The sequence below is a fragment of the Triturus cristatus genome, chromosome 11 (genome assembly GCF_964204655.1).
Source record: "Triturus cristatus chromosome 11, aTriCri1.1, whole genome shotgun sequence".
Classification (NCBI taxonomy): Eukaryota; Metazoa; Chordata; class Amphibia; order Caudata; family Salamandridae; genus Triturus; species Triturus cristatus.
Window position 1 is genome coordinate 380,325,133 of NC_140594.1, and position 12,415 is coordinate 380,337,547.

A 12,415-nucleotide genomic window follows, 5' to 3' on the forward strand; every position below is an offset into this window, starting at 1 on the left:
TCTACTCTGGCCCCTCCCAGGAGGAACAAAGGGTTTCTCCTCTGTTCCATCTGCACTATGCCCTGAAGGATCAGAGGTTGGCAAGTTGGACTCATTGGAGTCCTCATGCCCATACTCAGAATTGGGATCATCAGAAAAAGATCCTGATACTCCCTCTTCAGGAGTATCCCCACTCATATTTTCCTGTTCTTCTACCCTCCCAGGATGACCATCATCCTTAAGCAGCAGCTCTAAGAGCAGCTTAATGGTGGGGTTGCCACCTATCTTTATCTTTCTAAGACTACACAGGGGCCTTGGTTCCTGGAACTTTGGTTTAAATCTATTTTATTGTTACATTTGCACGTCAAATTAACAATACACATTGTGAGATAAGCCTCACCATTATACTTATAATAATGCACCTTTTTGCCCCCGTTAAAGAAAAGAAAGAGAGAACAGAAAAAGGAAAAACAAACTCCCTCCCCAGACCCACCCCCTGTTCCCTCCCCACTCCCTAAGCCTGTACCACTTGCTATGTAATATACTGTGTCAGGGTTATTATAGACCTCACATAGATGTTTTATTGATTAAGTGTCCTCTGGGTCAGCGAGACGTAACAACCGCAGATAACGAGGGCAGGTCGGCTCCCTAAATTCCTTGGTTAATAGAGCTATGAAGGGGCACCAAATGGTTCTGAATGTGTCACCTCGCGATGCAAGTGCAAGGGTGAGTTTTTCCATGCCCAGGATTTCCCATAGACGTCGGAGCCAGGCCACGTTGTTAGAATAAAAATTATGTTTTCATATTGTTTTTACCTAAGTTAGCATTTGCGGCACCATTTTGTGTATCAGCGCCATTTTGTATCATGAATGAAACTAATTCTCCACCAATTCCGAGAAACGGCCTTCTCTAGGTTATGTTTCTCCGGAGCTGAGTTCTGCCACACTAATGAATGCCCTGTTCTTATTAGCGCATACTTTTCCTCTAGATGTAAGCCCTCTCCCACTTGTCTAGTGGCGGGCACTGGCAGGAATGACCTTAACTGATAGATAATGTGTGCCCGGCTTCAGAACTGAAACTTCCTCCTTTGTAATTTACTCTCCAGCTGCGTCTCTCTGGAAAATTTCATGGTGGGCGTGTTTTCATTGATTCTGAAATGTACATAATGCATCGTTATGCTTGTTGAATTCAGACTCTCTCTGCAGCACTCTTAGCGACTGGGCAGACAGGGCCCTGCTCCGAGTGAACTTTGAATAAACTGTTATTGGTTTGTATTCTCTACCGACTCTTCATTTTGTAGAAGGCAGAGAGGTGGTCGTGAGTGACCCGAATTGGGCCACTTCCTTCAACATGGGTCGGAGTTGTGGGTTTTTCCCATAAAGCCAGTATAGTCTAATGGGCAGCCCCCAGCGCTATGCTAATCTGGCACTCTCTACGAGATGAAAGAGGATAAGTGAGAGGATAGGGGATTATGCTATCCCCGAGACCAAACGCTTTTTAGATATCTCCAGATTAGACTTTGGCTAATGCATCCGTCAATGCGTCAGGGAACAGGGAGGTCACTGACACCTTATGAGAAATGGCTCTTGAGTAAACAAACACACAAACGTCTTATTTCAGAGTTGTACACCGTACTGTAGCCTAGCCTGTTCCTGGAACTTTAGACCACTATACTTAGCAGACTGGGGTACACTAGTATCCCCAACTAAAGACATGGTTATAGGTGTAGTGAGGTGTTGCACCTACATAACCTAGTGGAAACTAAACGCTCTGAGGTTGGAGAAAGGGTTGTACTAGACCCTTAACTACCCAACCCTAAGGTCACTAGAACCTATTTATTCTAAGCTGTTTTATATGTGCCTAATATAAGTGATGGTTTTTCAGTTTATCCACACCAAGATTATCTGGTAAAACAATGCAGGCTTGAATCCCAACCACTGCACACCAATGTGAGAAGCTGGCTTGGTATATGGTGCACACTTATGTAAGTGGGCACCCTGCACTAATCCAGACAACCCTTATCATGATTTTAGTGGTCTTAGACAACCTCAGAAAACTCTCTAAGTGGTAGTTGTGGAGAGCAGCATTCAAGCTTATTCCAGAATGAGTGTAAAGCAGCTTGTTTTATCATTACTTATTCTTATAGTATATGTTAGACCTGGCACCTTGGTGTGAGTCTCCCTTCCACTTTTTGTCGCTGTGCCTCATGTGTTTTGCTGGTGTTAGCTGCTCAGAGCACTGTGCCACTGCCAGCCAGTGCCACAGTGCAAGTGCTCCCTATTGTAAAATGTATATGTTGGTTGGATTCCATGATTGGCTTATTTGGTTTACTGTCAGACCCCAGTAAAGTGCACCAGGAGTGCCCAGGGCTTGTAAATACAAATGCTGCTGGTGGACTTGCAGCACTGGTTGTGCCACCCACAGAAGCGGCCTGGTAAAATGTGTCTAAGGTCTGCCATTGCAGAACCTGCGTGCAGTCTGGTACTGTCATGCTGACTGAGCAAGTGCACCCACTTCCCAGTCCCTAAACCTTCCCTTAACTTCATATTAGTCACCCCTATGGTAGGCCCAAGGGCAGGGTGCATTGTAAGCATAAGGTAGGACATGCCCTGGTGTGTGTGGCATGTCCTAATAGTGAATTACAGCCATTTTCGTTTTTCACTATTGCAAGGCTGCCTGTTCCCATAGGCCAGAATGGGCTGTTAGAATTGTTACATCCTATGATCCTAACAGACCCAGGGAACATGGTAGAAATTCGAGTTTAGTATGCCTGAACTCAGAATAATAAAATACATCTTTTAGTAAAGTTTATTTTAATATTCTGTGTTTGCAAATGCCACTTTTAGAAAGTTGGTATTTGCTTGCCTAACCATTTCAGCCCGCCTCTGCTATGATGTGGATTTGCCTGTCTGGTTTGTGTGAGTGACAGGGCTGGGGAAACCCAGAGGGGCAGGGCTAGGTAGCCTGGTGGTGAATAGAGAGATTGACATCCAGATGGGTGGGAGGAGTGCACCTGGACTCTGAATAGGGCTGTGCTCTGCCACCACAATGCTGGCTCCACCTCCTGTGGAGCGGCTGATGTCTCTGCCCTGCATCCTGAATAGAAAGTCAGAGTCATGTCAACAAAGTGCTCAGGAACTGGTTTGGACTGGGCAAAGGCCCCTCTACCCCAGAGGAACAAAGGAATTAGGGGTATAAATATTGGGACTCAGGAACTGGTTTGGACTGGGCAAAGGCCCTTCTACCCCAGAGGAACAAAGGAATTAGGGGTATAAGTATTGGGACCCTGCTCCCAAGAAATTAGATCCTGCTTGACAAGAAGAACCTCTGCCTGAGGAGAAGGAACTGGGAAAGCTGTAAGGAGGAGTGCTGTTCCTGACCTGGGGGATTGGCCTGCAGTGGTTGCCTTGCTGCTGAAGGAGAGGAGAAAGACTACAAAGACTTTATTTCAACTTGTGCTTTAAAAGATCTCAAGGGGCCTGAGTAGAGCTGGCCTCCTGTTAAGAAGTCCCAGGAACAAAAGAACTTCACCCCCAGCTTCCCCCTGAACTCTGCTGTGTGAGTTCTGCCCCTCCTAAGAGTGCTGGAACCAGTTTTGGGGCCTCTGGGAGCTGTGCCTGCTATTGGGAAGCTGGCCAAGAAGAAAGAAATCAAAGAGCTCCACTTTTTCACGCACAGCCGGCTTAGCGAGAAAATTTCCGTCGCACCGCTCGTTAGCGTGCAGAATTTTATCGCTGAGGACATCGTCGCAGAGCCTGCTGCCGCTGAGCCCGATCAGCGCTGGGAAAATCATCGCACCGCTCGTTAGTGGACCGAATTTGATCGCTACCAGCCCAAGATCCGCGCTCCGCCTGTTAGCGGGCAGAATTCTATCGCTGTGAACATCGTCGCAGTGCCTGCTGCCGCTGAGCCCGATCAGCGCTGAGAAAATCATCGCACCGCTCGTTAGCGGACCGAATTTGATCGCTACCAGCCCAAGATCCGCGCTCCGCCTGTCAGCGGGAAGAATTCTATCGCTGCGAACTTCGTCGCAGAGCCTGCCGCTGCAGTGTGAAATCGTCGCAGAACAAGCCAAGATCATCGCACCGCTCGTTAGCGTGAATAATTTTATCGCTGCGAAAATCGTCGCAGACTCAACCAAGATAACTGCTGGTGAAATTGTCGCCCCGCTGGTTAGCGGGCCGAATTTTGTCGCATTGTGCCTTAGCGAGTACATTTCTACCGGATAAGCTACACCTTGATTTTCAACGCTGAAGTGCCGCTAGGAACTTTTTTATCGCATCATAAGGTACTGGGGGTTAAAACGGACGCTAAGGTGAATGATTTTGTCGCTAACCTAAGAACTCTTTCTGAAGGCATATTCTTGAACTGTGTGTGTCCTTTTTGTCGTTATTTGGTCTTGTGCTAAGTCTTTATATAAAAGATCACTATTTTTTATATAAATCTAGTGTGGTGTCCATTTGTGGTGTTGTCCCTGAGTTACTGTATGTGGTCACAAATGCTTAACCTATAACGCTCCGAGATAAGCCTTGTCTGCTCGCGCCAAGCTACCTAGAGGGTGAGCAGGGGTTATTTTAGGAGTGTAACCCCTTACCCTGACTAGAGGAGAGGGTCCCTGCTTGTCACAAGTACCTACCTGTGCCAACCAGAGATCCCCAATTCTAACAGTATAGATTACGTGAAATGAAATCACACAGTGTAGTTATAAAAATAGGTGTTTTATTACAAATACTCACTTACACAAATTTATTCTATCTCCTACCGGGGGATAGAAACACAATACACAAAATACTTAGGAAATAGAGCATGTAAATAGCAGAAATACACAGCGGTCTCCAGGGGGATACCAAACCATACACTAAAATAGTGGAATACGGACTACAACTCAAGTCAAGAATGGGACCAGAAGACGTAGAAGTGTTTAGGACCCTAGGAACCACCCAAGGTAAGTACCCAGGAATACTATGGAGGCCATTTGCAGAGTGTGAACATGACCACGTGATCAAATCAAGTCAATGGGTAAGTCGTGGCTGCAGTTTTAAAGAAAAAGGACCCTTCCCAGTGGAACCTGAAGAAACCCATGGATACCCCAGGATCCAGAATACCTAAACCAGGGAAGGCGGGTGCATAGGTGTCAAGTTACGTCAGAAACTGTCGTAGACCACAATGGAGGGCTTCAGGAAAGATGCCGCTGGAGAAGAAGACGAAGGAGTCCGGTAGAACCCAACGGTGGATACAAGATGAGAGGTACCTGCAAGCAGAGGGGACAGAGTCTATGCCACTCAGGAGTGACCAGGAGGCATGGAGACAAATGCCCGCCAATGTTGGATATGTAGGTGAGGTTGACGGTGCCCTTGAAGTTGCAGCTGTGAGGACCAGGCAATGCTGTAGAAGACCAGAAGCCGTTCACGAGCTGTCCCACGTCAGATGTCGAGGGCCAAGGGACAGTGTCCGGCATGGGCACCAACAAGCCCGCGGCAACTGCAAACACCATGGTCGATGAAAAAGGTGCAGTGTCGGAACCAGCAAGTCCAGGTGACTCACCACAAGCAGGTAAGTTGGAGAAGGCCCGAGCAAGCAGGGGAGCCCATTGAAGCCAAAGAAGACCCTCAAGAGGACCCACGGGCAGAAGCACAGGAGTTGAGAGAGGACCTCGAGCAGCTCACCAATGAAGAAGGCCCATGGTGAAGAGGAAGCGGTGAGGACAAAGATCTTGGCTGCAGGAGTTGCTTGAGGTTGGAGCTTCTTGGAGCCCAATGATCTCTGGAGGAGAGAGTCAACAAGCCTTGGCAACAGCAAGTTGACGCGGTTCACAGGGGTTCTGTTCCAGCGGTTCTGACGAGGGATACCGGCCTCAAACTCAGTGTGAAGACAGTTCAGGCCTCGGGAAAGTTGCAGAACCACCACCTGTGTTGCTGAGCCTTTCGTAGTCCGTGGAAGCCCACTATCAGCAGACCGGTCAGTAGCATTGCAGTGCCTGCAGATGGAGGGGAGTGGCTCCTTCACTCCAAGGGAGATTCCTTTGGGTGTCTTGGATGTCCACAGGCCTGGTGAAGAACCTGTAATGAGCACAGGAACATACGTTGCAGAAGACCAGCAGGACGACAAGACCAGGATCAGCAGGAATCTTCCCCCGTGCAGTCTTGGTTCCCAATCCGAAGTCCAGCGAAGTCTAGAGTGTCCAGACTGTCAAAGTTGAAGTGGTATATGAAGCTTGTCCCATGACCTACCCACAGGTAAGCCCTTAACTACCCTTAGGAAAGGGTTGGGACGAAACAGGGTTTACTCCCAGAGAGGGGGCTGGACAGTTGGGAGGATACTCCCATGTCCTTTATCCAGTTTCGCGCCAGAGCGGGAGCCAACGTCTCCTTGAACTTGTTTGTAATGAAGAAGGCAATGAGGGCACCGAATGTGCCCTTCAAGCAGTCTCAGTGGCACTGACAAGTGCCCCCGCCCTGCCCCAATAAACTAAACCCTGTCTGGAAGGTGGTCACACCTCCATGTGACAGGATACCTATTGTTTTGCCTTTCCTGCTCGTGCTTGGCTCAGCAGCCGGAGGGCAGAAACATGTCTCTGGCCTGCAGCTGCCCTAGCTTGCTGTCCAGTTCTGGAAGGCTGGCACCGGGAGCACTGAGGGCCCTGAGGGCCTCCGGGAGGAGCTTTGCAGTGCATAGAATCATACCTATGTTTCCAATATGTTTGATACCAATCATGACACAGTTCGTTACAGCCAGTTTAGAGATGGTCGCCGCGTAATGAAGCATGGCTACGCTATATGTTGTTATGGCTGTTAAACTTACAACCCAGGAGAATGGACTTGGCAGTTTGTAGGGGTACCCTCACACTTAGGACACAGCACCCTGCCTTCAGGTTTGAAAGGCCTGCCTTAGGAGTGACTTATAGGTTTTAAGTGTCGTGGCCTCATATATTTGGCTATGGCTGTGAATTTTAGCAATTATTCCGTAACCAGGAATGCCTTTCAAATATCCATATCACTAGCAATCTGTCTGTGGAGGGCTATGAGACTGCCAAGTATACCAGTTCATTGGTATAGAGAAACGCCTGGTCTTCCTGCTCATAATCCCTCCACAGGCCCTCATTTGCAGTAAGTGAGGGGTTCCAATGCTGGTGCGAAAAGAAAGGATCAGAAAATATCAGAAAAACTGCTTGAGAGTTCAACAACTCCGCTAACAATATAAAGGTTGGTACGAATCCCATCTTTCTCAGGATTGCCATCGAGAAAGGCTATTCAGTGGATTTGAAGCCCTTTTCGACATCCAGCAAGTGTACCACTGCAGGCTGCACACAAATATACCCATTACAAAATAATGGGGTAGCCCAATAATCACCAACGGACCTGGGTACAATATGGTAATGAAAGAAAGTGGCCCGTGACTGCTTTAAAGCAGAAGTGATATATCAATTGTACTTGTAAGTGTAGCCACATAGGTCAGACACTGGTAATGAATACCACAATGAACAAAACAACATACCTTGCTATCCAAGATAACATAGCATACAGTCAGTATTAGCCAAAGATCACCAGGATAAATTTGAATTCAGTTCATGTATTATCATATACTTCAGTTATATCAGAGTTGATTAAATACAAAGGTTGCTCAAAGAAAAGGGGGAGAGAAGAGATGTGCTGGTGAGAAGGTAGAGAGGTGAAGTAGTCACAGATATTTGGAATTATACATTAAGTTTTTTAGAGAAAGACTGGTAAGAGAAACCAGTACAACAAGCCTAGCCTAAACAATTTATTTATAACGTTTTTTATATACTTTATAAATTGCATATAAGCAGCATTGAGTAAAGGGGGAATGGGATAAGGTCCAGGCCTTGTATGGGTGGGGTGCATCGATGTTTCAACTCGGCTTGCGCTTAGAGGATCAGTCGTGCCTCAGCTGCGAGTCTTCCTCAGGACGAAGTGGTAAGGGGTGCAACCTAATATTGGTGCCACATGGGCATCCCAGGAGACGCAATGAAGCTTCAGTAGTAATCCAGTCAATGATGTCCAATAGTGGTGAAAGGAGAATCCAATCTTGAGGCCCACCTTGTGAAGTCCTCTGCGGTATGCAAAAACCGTCAATGGATTAGTTAATAATGGACATACAAGTTAATCTGGTCCAGTCCTTATTTTCGCACGTAGTCGGGCGCCACACGCTTCGGGAAAACCTCCTGCCGGTTGAAGTAGCGAGGATAGGCATACTCTAAACAACCACATAATTTTCTTAAATTATATTTGTGAATCTTTTGGGTATCAAGTCAAAAAGGCTTCAGAAGTATTTATGACACAACCACTTTGCACAGGAAGTTGGCATACATTTTAGCTTGTATTTTACTCGCTAAAATCAGACGAAGCCCGACACAGAACCTATTCAGAAAGGATCTCAAGACATGGCTCTTCGGATGACCACAGAGCTGCTCGAACCGCCCCACCTCCCCCTACATCACACGCCTTGAGACCATCACGGGTGAGTAGCATGCTTCAAAAATCCTGATTGATTGATTGAAAATGAGGAGTTACAGGCCTGTATTAGGCACTAGTTTCAGATGATTTATTTGCATGCACTGTTGTCGCAAGATGACAATCACATGGAATATATTCTTCCCCTCTAGCAACACGGAACATATCTAGAAGCCGGGCACTCAGGCTACCCCATAAATGCTTGAAAGTCTTTGCTGGGAAGCTATTAGGCCCTGCGGGCTATCAAATGTATAGCTGTGTTATTCCTTCTGTTACTTTCTCCACCGTTAAGTTCCTTATGTAGCACTGGTCTCAACTGCATTGAAAGAGACAGCACAGGATTATTCCTCATAAATTCCTCCAGGTCATCCTTATTAGTCTCATCTCCTGTACTGTAAAATGAGTGAATGTAGGAAGTGAAAACATGAGCTATATCTGTATCACCTTGTTTCAATATTCCATTCATATCCCTGATCTCTCTATATATAGATATATATATATATATATACACATATATATATAAAAAGCCTAAGCCCTTCTTGCTCAACTTCGACAATAATTTCCCTGTCTTGGTAGCTATTGTCTTGCAGACTATGCTGTTGGCTACAGAAACAATTTAACCCCCTCCTCTTCTGTTCAGTACTTATTACTCAGGACTATTTCGCCTCTAGCCGTAAGAGCTTCTCTTCCATTCTCTTGGCTTCAAAATGCCCAGCTCTCCTCTTTCCCACAACTCCTCAACTGAGCCTTCACGTCCAAGGATCATGATGTAAGACTCTACACTCTTGGCAAAATTATAGTCTGTAGTCCCTGTCAAGTGTGCTGAACATCCTTATCGTTAAGATCCCATGCATCTAAGCTCCAGCTATTTGCGAGAGTGAACACACACTCCCTGGCAAAGTAAGTCTCATCTTTACCTCCAGAGCAAAGTGTTAGACCTGGTATCTTTTGGCGTTATTTCCCCTGACTTTTTGCTCCTGACCTCCTTTATTTGACTGTGTGCTGCATTTCGTGTTTGCTGGTTTTAGGACTCTGGGCACTTTACCACTGTTGACCAGTGCTATAGTGCAAATGCTCCCTATGTAAAATGTATTTGTGACTGGTTTATCCATGATTGCCATTCTTTATTTACTAGTCAGTTCCTAGCAAAGTACACCAGGTGTGCCAAGGGCCTGTGAATTAAATACTACTACTGCAGAAGTTGGGTATCACAGGTTCAGTCAGCAAGTGGCTAAAATCCTTTCTGGAAGGCAGAACACAGCAAGTCTGGATCCCCCTTTCACGTCTACTACCCAGGAACTTCGGACTGGGGTTCTGCAGGGGTCCGTTTTGAGCCCACTACTGATAAACGTCTATATGTCTCCTCTCATCCAGTTGGCTGAGGATTTAGGTGCTAAAGTTGTTGCTTATGCTGACGACACTCAGCTTCTGTTCACCTGGAAGAAACATGAGTCATCATCTGCCCATGTCAAAACTTGTCTCACAGCTGTATTTAATTGGCTTACTTCTGCTCAGCTGAAATACAACGAGGATAAAACAGAGATTTTATTCTTCGGCGATTTTCCCCCTCTGTTCTGGCACGCCTTCTGGCTGGATGAGTCCTCCAGGCCCTCTCCCCGGGGCCTTCTGGTCAAAAACCTAGGGCTTAGCTTTAGCAGTCACATCAACAAATTGAGAGGCACATGTTTTGGCATACTGAAATTACTTACAAAATCTCTGCCTCTCCTCCCCTTAGCTGCCAAAGAAACGGTCACACGAGCGCTCATCACCTCCCGTATTGACTTTGCCAATGCACTATATGCCGGCCTACCGGTTACCTCCTGGATAGACTTCAGATGGTCCAGAATGCTGCTGCTAGAATGCTTTTCAGCCTCCCCAAATGAACCAGTGTCAGGCAGCATCTGCATAACCTACACTAGCGACCCGTGAAAGCAAGGGTCAAGTTTGAGGCCCTGGTAACGACCCATGCTGTTCTTTACGACTATGGCCCAGTCTACCTTAGGAAGCATTTCCAGTTCTATGCTCCCAGCCGGCAACTGCGCTCCCCCAATATGCGGAGGGCAAACATTCCCAGATTCCGCTTGAAAAGGAAAGGTGGCATTTCTCTGCCCTATACGGCTGCGGTAGCCCAGAACTCTCTCCCTTTTGACTTACGCAGCCTGCAGGATCCCATCCAATTCAGAAAGAGACTCAAAACTCTCCTCTTCAACTGAATGTTTTCCCTCTTTTTTTGCTGTATCCCTCTCTATGTCTTTTGCTCCAGAGCTTGCGCCGGGACACTCTTTTGAGTAGCGTTATAAACTTTATTAACATAACATAGTGGGCCTGCAGCACTAATCTTGCCACCTACCTCAGTAGCCGTGCAAACATATCTCAAAACTGCCACTGTAGAGTCTGTGTGTGCAGTTTTAAACTGCACTTCCGATCTGGCAAGTGTACCCACTTGCCAAGCCCAAACCTTCCCTTTGACTACATGTAAGTCACCACTAAGGTAGGCCCAAGGTAGCCCCATGGGCAGGGTGCAGTGTATTTAAAAGGTAGGGATGTACTGGTGTGTTTTACATATCCTAATAGTGAAATACTGCCAATTTAATTTTTCACTATTGCAAGGACTATCTCTCCCATAGGGTAACATGGGTATTGCCTTGAAATATCTTTTAAGTGTGATTTGCCATTGGAAGCAGATATAGATTTAGAATTTGAGGTATCTGAAAAATACATGTTTTGATGAAGTTGGTTATTAAAGTGTGTGTTTGCACATACCACTTTTTGAAAGTGGACATTTTCTTGCTTAAACATGAAAACACCGCATGTGCCTTTGCCCGTCTGTAGATTACACGTCTGGGTTGACTGACAGTTGGGCTGTTGTGCATTCTCCCTAGACAGTCACCCAAAGGGAGCTGAGGTGTGCCTTGCATATCCTAATGGGCCATCACCAGGCTGATGGACCTTGCAGAGCTGGAGTGGTGGGAGGAGTTGTCACTGACACCTGACTAGGGCTGTTCCTGTTGTCACACAAAGCTGTCTTCACCCCCTATAGTGTGTCTGTAGCCAGGTCAGGGAAAGGCAGGGACTTTACTTTAAAGTTTGCTTACATCAAAGGCAGAAAAGGGTTAAAGTATTGGACCTTTGACAGCTCAAAATCAGAATACCTTCGTACTAAGAACATACTGTCAGGAAGAAGAGCTAGATGCTACAGGAGGGACTGCCACTCTGCCTTTTACTTTGTTGTGCTGGACTGCTGCTTGCTGCGTTTGTCATAGGAGTGAAAGGACAGAACTTTGCTTTCTGAATCCGGTTTCCAAGGTTGTCCAAAGGGCTTGTGTGTGCTTGCTTCCTGTCAATAAGTCTCAGGGCCATCCAGTGCCTGGCCTCTTGTGCTGAGAGTCCCGACTTGCCAAGTCGTGCAAAATCCAGTTCCTTGGCCCTTGGAAGTGTAACCTGGTGATCTTAGGGAAAAAATCCATGCATGGACACCCAGCACCTGTTTTCTCAACCCATTGCTGCAAAAGATCGCCGAATCACCGCTGACTGCAATGAAACATGGTTCCCACCGCAGGTCCCAGCTTGCCACTGCATGCTGAGTCCCGAGCACCGTGTCTCTGATGTCCAAGGCACCCGCTACGACTCCGCGCCTGCATTGCAGCTGCATATTTGATGCAGTGCCTGCATCACTGCTGCCGCATCGACGCAGCGCGTCTGGATTTTTGAAGCATCGTCCCTCGACACCGACTCCTCATCTACACTGCACCGTAGTAAAAAACCGAGGCCGTGTTCCTGGAAACTGACTCATCACCTCCCTTACCAGTAAGGAACTGATACTGGAACCAATGCATCACCTCCCCTGCATAGCAGTTAGTAACCGACGCATCATCTCCCCTGCCAGTAAGGAACCAAGAAATCACCTCCCCTGTGTAGTAAAGAACCGACACATCGCTTTCTTTGCCGGTTCCTCACCTCCACTG

General features: G+C 46.9%; 1 protein-coding gene across 1 annotated transcript in view; it reads left to right on the top strand.

The window, feature by feature from the left end:
- LOC146784224 (myoferlin-like) overlaps positions 1-12,415 on the top strand; it is a 3,625,175-nt gene that overhangs the window by 867,320 nt on the left and 2,745,440 nt on the right. The window lies entirely within an intron of this gene.